Source organism: Arachis ipaensis, chromosome B01 (assembly GCF_000816755.2).
Source record: "Arachis ipaensis cultivar K30076 chromosome B01, Araip1.1, whole genome shotgun sequence".
NCBI lineage: Eukaryota > Viridiplantae > Streptophyta > Magnoliopsida > Fabales > Fabaceae > Arachis > Arachis ipaensis.
This window is the reverse complement of record NC_029785.2, coordinates 110,040,251-110,054,799: the sequence shown is the minus strand read 5'-3', so window position 1 is coordinate 110,054,799 and position 14,549 is coordinate 110,040,251.

Genomic DNA, 14,549 nt, shown 5'->3' with positions numbered 1-14,549 from the left:
TAATTAAAACTTACACATTCAACAGAGGTTCTGGCTCCGCCTTCCTTGGGGAAGATCCCTCGTCGGCCTACTTTTCGGGTTCTGGAGAGCAGCTGTAACAAACAGAAGAGAGTAACTGATTTATAGATTCAGCTAAACCACAATTAAACCATGTAATGAACTGAAATTATCTAAATTTGAACAAGCAAAAAACTTACAAATCAGGCTGTGCTTCTTCTTCCAATTGCCGTGCCACCGGGGCTTGGTTACTGTTGTTCTTCAGGAGGGTTGCTGTATTAAACAGAAAAGAGTTCAATAACGACTCAGAATTATTATACTGTACCATTAAAAATAAGAAAAAGAATTCTAATTACAACTTAAGGAACAATGAAAACTTACACATTCAACGGTGGTTCTGGCTCCGTCTCTATCGAGGAAGATTCCTCGCCGGCCTGATTTTTGGGTTCCAGAGAGCAGCTATAACGAACAGAAGAGAGTCCAATATAAGAACACATGGACTTGATTTCTAGATTCAAATGATTGACAATTAAAGCATATAATGAACTGAAATTACCCAGTTTTGAATAAGCAGTAAAATTTACACATCGACAGGTGCTTTTTGTTCCGATTGCCTTGCCGGTGCTTCTTCGCATGGCTGCTGTTGCGGTTCCGGAGGGCTATGATAAACCCATATTTTATGATATATTTTGTGCTCAATTTAGGTGATTTATTCAATCCTTCACTCACTTATTCATGAAAATTGCATGGTTTTACTTTCCCTTGTTTATTATGTGATGTATGTGAAAAAACATGTTTCCTATGCTTTAAAAATAATTATTTTAATTACCCTTTATTTCCATTCGATGTCGTGATTCGTGTGTTGAGTAGTTTCAGATCTTCTAAGGCAGGAATGACTTAAAGGATGGAAAGGAAACATACAAAAATGGAAGGAAAGCACAAAATGGAGTTTTTGGAGAAACTGGCAGTGACGCGATCGCATGGACAACGCGGCCGCATGCCAGCGCAAAATGGCAGTGATGCGACCGCGTGATTGACGCGATCGTGCACCTTAAGCGAAACGCATATGACGCGGACGCATGACTGAAGCGACCACGTGATAAGGAAAACTCCAGATGACACGACCGCGTGACCCACGCGGACGCGTGACAGAGGCCACGCACCAGAAATTACAGAAAATGCTCCTAGCGATTTCTGAAGCCCTTTTTGGCCCAAATCCAAGTCCAGAAGGCACAGATCAGACGTTATGAAGTGGGGGAATGCATCCATTCAAGGGGAGTCTCCAATTATTCACTATTCATGATTTAGATGTAGTTTTTAGGGAGAGGTTCTCTCCTCTCTCTCTTAGGATTAGGATTTAGGATTTTTCTTGCTTTCATGATTGCCCTTTTTTATCAGGTTCAATATTCCTTTTTAATTACTTATTTTCTCAATTCAATTTATGAATTCTTCTATGTTACAGATGATTCTTTTAATTAATGTTATTTGAGGTATTTTAGTTTATTATTGCTCTCTTTTATTTATGTTACTGTTGCTTCCAATCTGAAGACATTTTTATTCGAATAGATCTACTTTTTTTCCCTTTTGGTCTTGGTTAAGAAATTAGTAACTCAGGAGTTATCAAACTCAACATGATTGATAATTGTTACTTTTGCTAATTGAATTGAACTTCAATAATCCCAATCTTTTCTTAGGAAGTAAGTAGGATCTGAAGATCAAACTAATTAGTCGCTTGACCTTCCTTTGCTTTAAGTAAAGGTTAACTAAGTGGAATTAAAATTCAATTTTCATCATCATTGATAAGGATAACTAGGATAGGACTTCCAATTTCTCATACCTTGCCAAAAGTTTATTTTACATTTATTTATTTATTTTACTTTCTATTTAAATTACTTGTTCCTCATCTTCAAAACCCCAATTTACGATCTTCATAACCAATAATAAGAACATACTTCCCTGCAGTTCCTTGAGAAGACGACCCGAGGTTTAAACACTTCGGTTATCAATTTTTAAGGGGTTTGTTACTTGTGACAGTATAAAGGAGATACTAGAAACTCCAGTAGACAGAACAGGGCATGACTTTGTACTGGAACAAGTAGAGGAAGCTATCATTGTAAAATAAGAAGAGTTGGTTGAAGACTTAGGAGAAGCTGAACTTCCATGGGAATCCAGAATTGTGGAAAATTATGTCAAGGACGTTACAATTGATGCTAAGGAGGATAGTGCACAACTCCCAAAGCAAGTCTTTTACGAAGAACTAGACGGAATAATCCAAGAAGCAAGTTTTCTTGATGATGATAACCTCAAGTCAAGTTCTCCTAGTAATGAACTTGCATCCGCAAGTGAATTCTCTGAGATCGAAGAATCTTCCCCAAGTGAATACGAAGATGATGCAGAGGTAGATTTCTCTCAACCTCCCGTTTATGACTTAAGTGAAGAGGAAGACATAAAAGGCTTTGATCAGGACATGGATGCATTTGAAGAAGTCTGCAAGAAAGTGAAGAAATTCACAGAAGAGCACAAGGGAGTAGAACTTACAGAACCACTGGAAACACCTATCCCAAGGCCATTACCACCCAATACAAGCTTCAAGTGGGTACAATCCTTAACCTTTAGCTTTATTTTTCACTTGAATATAGGTTGCTTGAAACAGATGGCCAGCTTAGAGCTCTCTGCGGCTTTAAGAGTAAGAAGGAAATGGCTCGTACTCAGAGCTGGTGCACAAGGTTCAATAAGGTTCCACGCTTCAACTCGAAGTGCACGGATTGGCATCGTGATCAATCGAATGGATCTCGGAAAACATTTGGTCACCATGGTGAGAATCTGCTTTCTAAACCGCCCGGATGGAAAAATATAGATCAAGACGGAGGCAGATTTAAAAGCAAAGTTTGGGATCCTGGAATCTATTCTGACATTCGCCACCCTGGGAACCTGAGAATCTGTTTGAAGCTGCTCAGAAGCTTTACATGCCTAGTTTGGGACCCCGGAGGCCATTGGCATTCCAAACATTGGTGGAGATTTCCGGATGAATTTAAGCATAAGCCGTCATAACAGGAAGCTCATCCAATGTCCAACTTAAGGACTTTAACTAAAAGTGTTAGGTGGGAGACAACCCACCATGGTATGGTCGTTCCTTTTTCAGTTTTATTTCGTGTTATTTATTTTTATTTCCTTTTCAATTGAACCTGAATATTATTCACTCGCATTGCATACTGCATAATTGCATACCTGCATAAAAAAAGGGGGCGCGCGACGCGACCACATCACTCGTGCGATCGCGTCAGTTGCGAAAAACACTTCCCACGCGTCCGCGTCATTCACGCGGCCGCGTGATCTGGAAATCGGCGTAAGGATCTAACGCCCAAAAAGTTGGGCTGGAATCGTGCGGCTGTTATGCGTTTCGCACAAAACGACCCACGCGGTCGCGTCCCTGACGCGATCGCGTCACTTGCACAACACCCATCCCACGCGAAAGCGTGAGCGACGCGATCGTGTCGCATGGATTGCACAACACCCCAAAGGAGACAGAGAGTTGCGCTGAAACGACGCTGGAATTGTGCGTTTAGCACAATTTCCAGCGACGCGGTCGCATGCCTCACGCGACCGCGTCATTCATCCTTTTACCCATTCCATGCGATCGCATCACTCACGCGATCGCGTCAACCCCCATTCCACCCCAGCCACGTGACCGCGTGCCCCACGCTCGCGTGGATTCAAATTCGATAACTCCCAGCCACACGAAACCCTACCCATTCACGCCCCCCCTAACCCCCTTCTCCTTCCTCCCTTCTCTGCAACCAACCACCACCAACTTCCAGCCACCACCACCGACCACCGCCCCACCGTCGACCACCCAGACCCCACCGCAACGCCACCCCCTTCTTCCTTCCCTCTCTTTCTTCTTCTTCTTTCCTCTTCTTCCCTCCACCACCGCTACCCCCTCCGCGACAACCACCGCCTACCGCGCCGTCACTGCCGCGCCTCCACCAACCACCCACGCCCCCCTTCCCTTCCTTCCCCCTTAAACCCTACCTCCATTACCCTACCCGAAACCCCCTGCCTCCGAATAGCCACCACCGCCGCGCCCACTATACTTTTCGCAATTCTGCTGTTGCTGTGCTCTACGTATTGTTCATATGATGTTCTTACTATTCATGCTGCTATTGCGAATGTTCCTTCATGTTCATCTTATTTATATCTATTTGCAGTTTATTTTAACTTATATGAACTATTTTGTTGCTGTTTATTTTCCGGGAACATCAAATTTTAGCCGGAATGCTGCCCAAATTTCTCTAAACCGTTTTGATTTTCATTCATGTCTTGGTTTTGGTAATTTGCACTCTGCTTTACTCTGCTTTTACCAAACCATTGCATGAATGCCAGGGCAAGCTTTCTTATTCTTTTTAATTTCCTGGATAATAATTTGCTTTTTTGATGTTTAGATTCCAATTTCTGCTATTTCTATATCCATATGAATCATCATCAACTTCCTTGTTTGAATATGAGTTGCCTGTAGCTTATAATTGTGAATCCTTGTTACTTAGATACCAATCATCATGCCGCTTATCTTAACTTTCTTTTTACTAACTCACTGATTTTTTATTTCTAACCTCTTTTTCAATTTCACACCACTTTTAACTTTCTAACAACCTCCTCTGCTTTTTGACTCACTCTTTACTTTTATTTTAACTCAAAGCATGTTTGTGGTTTTCCTAATTAACATGAATTCTATGGATCTTACATTTTGGATTGTGAATTTTTCTTCTCAGTTTTCTAACTCCTATACAATCCTTAATGCACATTTACTTAACTCATTTTCATCATTCTACTGCTCCTTTGCCATTATGTGCTTCTTTTGTTATTTGCCTCCTTGTTTTCCTGTTTTTATTATATCCTTGATTTCTGTTTTTCAGGATGTCTGACACCCAAAGAAAAGGAAAAGGTAAGGCAACAACTGACAAACGTAAAAGTGGAGAATCCTCTATGTCCATCCTGGACATCATGCATGATGACTCCTGGTGGGAGAAACACTTTACCTCACAGGAGAAGGCTGAGTAGCTACTCCCTGCTACTGATCCCATTAAGTTTGCAAATAAATACTGCGAGTTAAAGTATCCGGTGTTTACAACCTCCAGGAACCTGTACCTGGAGCGGACTCTGAAAATTCCGGACGAACTCCAGCAATACACCTCTGATCAGATCAAACAAAGAGGCTGGTTCTTCCTGGAGAGAAATCTGACTGAGGTCAATGCTTCTTGGGTAAGAGAGTTTTACTGCAATTACTTCAAAACTTCCCTAGATGCAGTGAACCTAAGAGGGAAGCAGATACTGGTCACTGAAGAGGCCATTGAGGATATTCTGAAGCTTCTGCCTAAATCTGATCAACCAGATAGTTATCAAAAGGCTGAGGAGGACATGCGCTTCATGAGGTTTGACTAGGATGCCGTCAAGGCAAGGATAGCTCTTGACCCGACTGTTCCATGGGTCATGGGTCAGAACACCACCATGCCTAAGGGAATCAAGCAGATTTACTTAAATAATGAGGCTCGGCTATGGCATCAGATCCTGAGCAACTTTGTTATGCCGAGTACCCATGAGACGGAGCTACCTGCCGCTATGATCACCCTCCTATGGTGTGTGATGGAGGGTAAGGACCTGTACCTGCCACGCTTCATCCGGTACTACATGGCCAGGGTCCACGTCCGAGACACTCTCCCCTTTCCATATCTGATTACACAGCTAGGCCATCGAGCTGACATGCCTTGGGAGGATGCTGATGAGAAGCCACCTGCTGCAGAATGCAAGAAGATTATCCCTCACAGCAGGAACTTTCAGACTTTGGGCTACAAACCTCCATTCCTCACAACTCCTGGTGAGACAGCCACACCGTCTGCTGGCCCTTCTTCCTCTATAGCTACCCCTACTACCACCACTGCACCTCCACCTGCCTCAGAGCCAGTTTATCACCTAGTACACCGCCTGTTTCAGTAGCTAGACTAGATGGAGCGCCGCAACCGGCGCCGATATGAGAGATCTGAGCGTCGCAGCAAGCGACGCTATGAGCACCTGAAGCTGATGATCCGTTCTAGTAGCGACATCCCCTCCGAGCCTGACACACCATCAGAGCCATCTGAGGAGGAGGCGGATGATCACGAGGCGGAGACCCATCCACAGAAAGAGGCTGTGCAGGCAGGCACGGAGCAGGCTGCATCACAGCATTAGGCCCCGCCTCAGATTCAGGCTGCAGACCCAAAGATCCCTATTCAGTCAGCACCCCCTCTGCAGCAGGCAGATCCTCAGACCACCCCCACAGAGACTCCGGCTACCCATCCTTCCAGTGATGACACCCCTTCACGCCCTGCTTGAGTGAGCATCAGGGACGATGCTTCATTTTAAGTGTGGGGAGGTCGCCATCTCTGGCGTATTTTTTGGTGAACCACTACAAACTCTTTTACTTTATTTTGCTACTTTTCTGTATTTTTCTTTTTCTTTTTTATTTTCTCAGTACCTATACATTGCTATTTTCATGTATTTTTACTATATTTCTGCATGTTGCACTTTTGTTCATATTTTAGCCATTTAGTTTAGTTACAATTCTAACTTATTAGTTATAGAAAATGTGGATTAATTAGTATAGTTTACCCTTTTTAGCATAAGATAACTTAGTTTAAATTGAAAATATAAAAAGTATGTAAACTAGAGACTTTAACATAATAAAAACAATCCACACACCTTGTATATAGCATTACATGTTAGTTAGTTAACAACATTTCATCAAGGAGAAACACTAAAACTTTAAAGCCACCTTAAGATTTACATTGAGAATAATGGGAACTTTTAATTTTTACTTGCATGACATATATAACTGATATATGATTTTTGAGTTAGAGAACACACAGCCTGTGAGTTTTGAGCTTAATTGTATGGTTACATTCAAACCATAATTTTTATTCCTGTGTGTTCCGCCCTTCTTTTTTATTCTGGTGTTCTTTACTTTGTTTTAATCTATATGTCCGATTATAGAATATAGATACATACTAAGAAAATGATTGAGGCCACTGTTTGATTCTAGCTCACTTATCCCAAATTAGCCTACCTTTTACATCACCCTTGTTAGCCCTATTGAGCCTTTAAATCCCCTCTTATTCTATAAACCACAATACTAGCCTTAAGCAGAAAAAAAAAATAAAAATCCCAAGTTGAATCCTTGGTTAGCTTAAGATAGAAAGTGTGTATTGTTTAAGTGTGGGAAACCTATTGGGAACATGGATGATAAAAACAAAGGGTAGAAAGTTAAAAAGAATAAAATAATTCAAAATAAAAATTTTTGGGAAGCATGCTCATGTGAAATCAAAATAATTGAATTACCATGTGCATTAAAAAAATATTTATTTTTCAGTATTTGAATAAAGGGGATATAAAAGAATTCTCCAAATACAAAATAAAGCAATGCACATGGGACAAAATTAAAACTAATGCATGAGCATGTAACATCAAAAGTGGGAAAATTTGGGTGAATAGGTAAAGAAATTCTTGCCTTACAAAGTATGTATATTAGGTGAGATCTTAGACTAATCAAGGATTCACTTATTAGCTCACTTAGCCTTATACATATACCCTTACCTTTACCTTGGCCCCATTACAACCTTAATTAAAGACCTCATGATTTTTGTATGCCTATATTCTATAATTATTGATTGATTAGATGAAGAACAAAGTTATAGAAAGTAAGGATAAAAAGAAGAATAGAGTGATTAACCCAATAAACACTGAGTGACTAGAGAGTAAACACAAAATCTAGTGAGGGTTCAATAGCTCATCACCATATATCTCTGCTTAAATTGTTAATTGTCTTGCAAGTTTGTAAAATATTTTTCTTTTCCATTTCAATTGTAAAAGTGCTTTATCATTATCTAAGGTTTGGCTATGCATATATGATTCCTTAAGAATGTGAATTAATTTAACTACATGTAAGTTTTATATACAAGTGAATAACAATTAGAATTCCATGATTCATTTAGGTAGTTACATTTAGAATAGATTGCATTGCATGAGATTCCACCACTTCAACCTTACCTTACTCTTTATCTTGGATTTAGAGTTCAATAACGACTCAGAATTATTATACTGTACCATTAAAAATAAGAAAAAGAATTCTAATTACAACTTAAAGGAACAATGAAAACTTACACATTCAACGGTGGTTCTGGCTCCGTCTCTGTCGAGGAAGATTCCTCGCCGGCCTGATTTTTGGGTTCCAGAGGGCAGATATAACGAACAGAAGAGAGTCCAATATAAGAACACATGGAATTGATTTCTAGATTCAAATGATCGATAATTAAAGCATATAATGAACTGAAATTACCCAGTTTTGAATAAGCAGTAAAATTTACACATCGACAGGTGCTTTTTGTTCCGATTGCCTTGCCGGTGCTTCTTCGCATGGCTGCTGTTGCGGTTCCGGAGGGCTATGATAAACACATATTTTATGATATATTTTGTACTCAATTTAGGTGATTTATTCAATCCTTCATTCACTTATTCATGAAAATTGCATGGTTTTACTTTCCCTTCCTTATTATGTGATGTATGTGAAAAAACATGTTTCCTATGCTTTAAAAATAATTATTTTAATTACCCTTTATTTCCATTCGATGCCGTGATTCATGTGTTGAGTAGTTTCAGATCTTCTAAGGCAGGAATGACTTAAAGGATGGAAAGGAAATATACAAAAATGGAAGAAAAGCACAAAATGGAGTTTTTGGAGAAACTGACAGTGACGCGACCGCGTGATTGACGCGGACGCATGACTGAAGCGACCGCGTGATAAGGAAAACTCTAGATGACGCGACCGCGTGACCCACGCGGACGCGTGACAGAGGCCACGCACCAGAAATTACAGAAAATGCTCCTAGCAATTTCTGAAGCCCTTTTTGGCCCAAATCCAAGTCCAGAAGGCACATATCAGAGGTTATGAAGTGGGAGAATGCATCCATTCGAGGGGAGTCTCCAATTATTCACTATTCATGATTTAGATGTAGTTTTTAGGGAGAGGTTCTCTCCTCTCTCTCTTAGGATTTGGATTTAGGATTTTTCTTGCTTTTATGATTGCCCCTTTTTATCAGGTTCAATATTCCTTTTTAATTACTTATTTTCTCAATTCAATTTATGAATTCTTCTATGTTACAGATGATTCTTTTAATTAATGTTATTTGAGGTATTTTAGTTTATTGCTCTCTTTTATTTATGTTACTGTTGCTTCCAATCTGAAGACATTTTTATTCGAATAGATCTACTTTTTTTCCCTTTTCGTCTTGGTTAAGAAATCAGTAACTCAAGAGTTATCAAACTCAACATGATTGATAATTGTTACCTTTGCTAATTGAATTGAACTTCAATAATCCCAATCTTTTCTTAGGAAGTAACTAGGATCTGAAGATCAAACTAATTAGTCGCTTGACCTTCCTTTGCTTTAAGTAAAGGTTAACTAAGTGGAATTAAGATTCAATTTTCATCATTATTGATAAGGATAACTAGGATAGGACTTCCAATTTCTCATACCTTGCCAAAAGTTTATTTTACATTTATTTATTTATTTTACTTGCCATTTAAATTACTTGTTCCTCATCTTCAAAACCCCAATTTACAATCTTCATAACCAATGGTAATAAGAACATACTTCCCTGCAGTTCCTTGGGAAGACGACCCGAGGTTTAAACACTTCGGTTATCAATTTTTAAGGGGTTTGTTACTTGTGACAACCAAAACGTTTGTACGAAGGAATTTCTGTTGGTTTAGAAACTATATCTACAATGCGACTATTTTTATAAAATTCTTTACTAGCAAAAATCCTAACGTCAGGCTACTGCATTAAACAGAAAATAGTTCAATAACGACTCCAAATTATTATTCTATACCCATTTTATGATAAACTTACCTTCCATTTTTGTGCCTTTAGTGGGCCTAGTATTTCCGGCACTTGAAATGGCTTCTTTATTTCTTTATTTCTTTATGCCACGATGTCCTTATTATATAAGCCCATATGCGATAGATAAACTTCGAGGTAGAATTCTAACTTTGTGCCAGGACCTACAGGCCAAGGGACAGTCTCAGGTAGACAGTTTCTAAGGGGCATAGGCCTCCCAAAAGGTAATGGAGGCGCACACGCAATAGAGTCGTAGACAGTCAAGTCAAATCCAATCCACGAAATAATTTGATCTATGGACAGCATCGTTGTGGTATGCATTTTTGGGATCTACGTGCTCCCTGGTTAGAACCTCTAAGAGGTCCCAATGGCTTGGACTTGAGTAGACTTAAAAAAGACATATAGTCTTGGCATGAACGTCGTTTCGCGAAATATATGACTATGCTCCTTTAGGTTCTTTAAATTCTGTGGGTGGCGAAGCTACCGAGATCAATGTAGTCAATTATGTGCATCCATTTCATATGTTAGGCGTAGCTGGTGTATTCGGTGGCTCCCTATTCAGTGCAATGCACGATTCCATTAAAATTAATAAAAAGAATTTTATGTGCAACTTACTCATTAACATAAGTTTCTTATGTTTGACTTTCGGAAGGGACATAGGTAACGTGGTCTTTTATTAGCTCTTTCTTAAGAGAACTCGGAAGAGATACCGCAATAGGAAATCTAAGGAATGTAAACAAGGAAGAAGTCAATGTTGAATGATTAGAATAGGTACTGAGAAACTGAAATCTGCACATTGAAAAACTCATATATCCAGAGATTGAGAACGAGTTTCTTCTCAAACCTCAATGATTTGTAGTTCTGTATCAGGTGTAGTGCTACTGACATATAAACACCAATTTCGTGTGATTAATTAAACAAAAATTATTACCTAAATCTAAAAGACCAACATAAATATTTTCAACTTACACAGGTGGAGTTTGTAAACTCTGTTTTTGATGGATTTTCTTTCTTCTAAAAACTTTTACCAGAATTTTCAGGGTATTTTTCCCTAATAAAAAAGATACCAAATTAAAATCAGCAACCAAGATTAAAAGCAGAGGTCTAGAAACACCTGAAATTCATTTTTGGAATCCAATGAACCGAATTTAAAGCTTGCTATGAACAAATTTACCTGGTATTGGCCGGGGCATTTACAGATAGTGTGGAGCTCGTTTGAGTCTGTAAGAGAGGTTCGCTACCTAGATTTACAGTTGGCAGTCTAAGCAAAATAAATAAATATTACTCAGTAAATATAGAGGTTTTAGGAAAAGTTAGCAAACAAAGAAAAAGAACTTGATATAAGAAACTGAATCTTACGCCTTGGATAAATCATTCCGCGCCTTTGTCGAGTCAAAGCGATCCGGAGCAACATTTGTTGTCTGAGCCCCATCATTTTTTCTTTTTGCTCTCTTTACTTTTAACAGCTGCAACGCCTGTCTTCTTCTTCCGGCAGCATTGATCCCTACTCATTCACTTCTGAAAATTCATAAAATAAGTATTAATGAAGCTAAAATAAAAGTATCAATTAACCCAAGATATGATATCAGAAACTTACTCCCTTTCAGATTCAGTTTTGCTTTCTGAATCTGTCAGAACAAGCTTGCTTGATTTGGTTTGTTTTTTTGCACCCCTCTCCGGTTGTTTTCTTTTCACCGTTGGAATTTTTTCAATTTCTTTTCCTCTGCAACACATACAAACACATCGAATTTATACCGGAGAACAATATCACAACGGTAATTTACTTAACAAGCACACACAAACAATTTTCATCAAAGAAAAGCCAAACCAAACCAGATGAAAATTATACAATCACAGAAATGAACCAAAAATTATCAATTCCCAAACTTACTACGTTTCAGATTTGCTTGTACTCTCCGAATCCGTCGGCACAGGCTTCCTTTTTTTGCTTTCTTTTTTAACCACCTTCTGTGGTTGGTTTCTTTTCTTTGTTGTTTTTTCAATTTCTTCTTCTTCTCTGCAATACATAAGAACAAGCACATAAGAACAATTTTAACCAAATACAAGCAAAATGAAACCAAATGAACATCAAACTTACGGGTTTCCAGATTCACTTGTGCTTTCTGAATCCGTGGGATTGCTTTCAGATTCACTTGTTGTTTCCAAATTCGCCAGAACAATCTTTTGTTTTTTCACCAGCCTCTGTTGTCTTGTTCATTTGGCTGGCGGTGTTTTCTCAGATTCAGATTCGGATTCGGATTCGGATTCGGAAACATTGTCTTCTTCCGAAGAAGAATCCATAACAACAACTTTCTTTTTTTTCTTTCTTCCGCTTTCCCTTCTCTTCCTCCTTCAGAAAAATCATTTTCTTTTCTACCTTCTTTTCTTTTGTCTTTTTCTAGTCCCTAAACACAAGCTTATTTAGTTATCAGAGTATTTAGAAGCATCTGAACCAAAACTTCAGGGAAAAGTTTTGTTTAATTTACCATTGTATCGGTTGCTTCCTAAGAAATTCGGTCGAGCATCATCTTCCGTGTCCAGTGGGCCACCCACGGTTGCCCGGGAGTATCAGCTGCACCCAAGCTAGGGAACTTGGATTCATGGAAATAAATTAGCATCAAAACAAATATACAGCCATCAATGGACTGTTTCTTTCCCTTTCTTCTGTTTTCAGTCTCTTTCCTCAAGAAGCTTAGGACATGATTTGCCCAATCCCACTGTTGGATGTTGTCCACACGAAGGGCAGCGGCTCATGGATCGTGGAGGCCGTGCTTACCGTCGTCGGCAGCAAGAAGCATTTCTGGACAAAGACGACATAAGTCCTCTGGAATTTCTGCCGGTTCTTCTCCCCTTCAACATTCATATTGAGGACAGATTTTGTCAAAGATGCCAACGTAATACTTTTGAAGCCGTCAATTATCTGCTTGCCTGCCTCATTCAAACTGCCGTACTCAATTTTTTTAGGAAAATAATTTTCTACAATATTTTAACCAGTCAAATAGGCTCAGTTTTATTTTTTGTATACAAATGAACTGAAAATAAAGCAAGCAATGAATTAAAATAAGCACAAGGTGAAAAGTGTATTACCGCTATGATTTATGCCCAGCGCAGCGCAGCTGCTACCTTGTTAGGTGTTATGTATATTCCCCTGGAGAGTGTTCAGACATCCATTATAGTCATCATAGCAATCAATCAATTCTCTCAAGAGGCTGTGAGAGACGTTCATTTTCGGGACATGTACCAACACACCGAATCCCATTTCTTCAATAATATCTTTTTTTTTCCTGACTCATTGCCTTAAACACTGTTGCTAATGCCTTTGTCTAGCATCTGCAATTGTGAGTTCTCTGCAAGGTTTCGAAACAGAATGTCATGATATATTTATAATACAAAATAGATTTTATTCGAATGAAAGGCGACAAATATATTTAATGTGTACATATGCTTACGTTATAACGCGACTTCTCCTTCTTTGTTACCATTGTCTTCTTCATTTTTGCTGTAAGGACAAAAAAATTTGGTCAATACTTCACTCAATATACCAACAAGCCCAAGCATGCATATTTTAATCAAGTGAATGAAAATGTCCAAGCCCAGTGAACCAAACTCCTTTGATGTTCTGAATAAAACGTGATAAATATTCAAACAGTTAAAAAAGTATTTCTATACATGCAAAAGAACCTAATTGAACACACTAACAATCAAGTGAATCAAAATTAGCAACTCCACTAAACTGAACACCATTCATGTTTTGAATAAAATGCTATGATGCACGGACACTGACACGGACGCGGGACACGACACGACACGGGACACGTCGACACGCAAATTTTAAAATCTTACCTGACACGGGGACACGTATACATATAAAATATAAAGTATTTTTTAGATAAATCATAATGATATTTTGATATTTTATTGATATTAAAATATAAATTAAAATTTTTAATTATTTTTAATGTCTTATTTTAATTATATCAAGTATTTAAATATTTTTTATTTTAATAAATAATAATATATACTATATCTAAATTTATTTTAAGAATATACGTTAAGAATAAGACTGGACACGCTGATACGTGATGGTATTTAGGCGTGTCCAGGTGTGTCCGGAGAAGAATTTTTTATTTTTTATTAAGACACAGTTGGACACAGCAGACACGCGTGTCGGACGAGTGTCGGTGAGTGTCGTGTCCGAAATGTGTCCGACACGCGGACACGGCAACTCAACGAAGTGTCCGTACTTCATAGATAAAATGTGATAAACATTCAATCAGCAAAAAAATTATTTCTGCATGCAAAAGGACCCAACTGAAGACACTAACAATCAAGTGAGTAAAAGTGACCAACTCCACTAAACAGAACACCATTTATATTCTGAATAAAACGTGATAAACATTCAATTATAAAAAAATTTCGATCTTAAAAATTTTTATTCTCTCTTCTTATTTTTAAAAGTATCTAAAATAAAATTTTAATTTTAATATTTGACCACTATCATAAATTTAGTCCCCATATTTAATTTCAGTCTCCTCTTATTGTCCATTATTATCACATTAAACACTCGAATTTGGTCACCAACAAGTAACCAAGAATTTGTAATCTCTTTGTAATTTAATGGATTAAT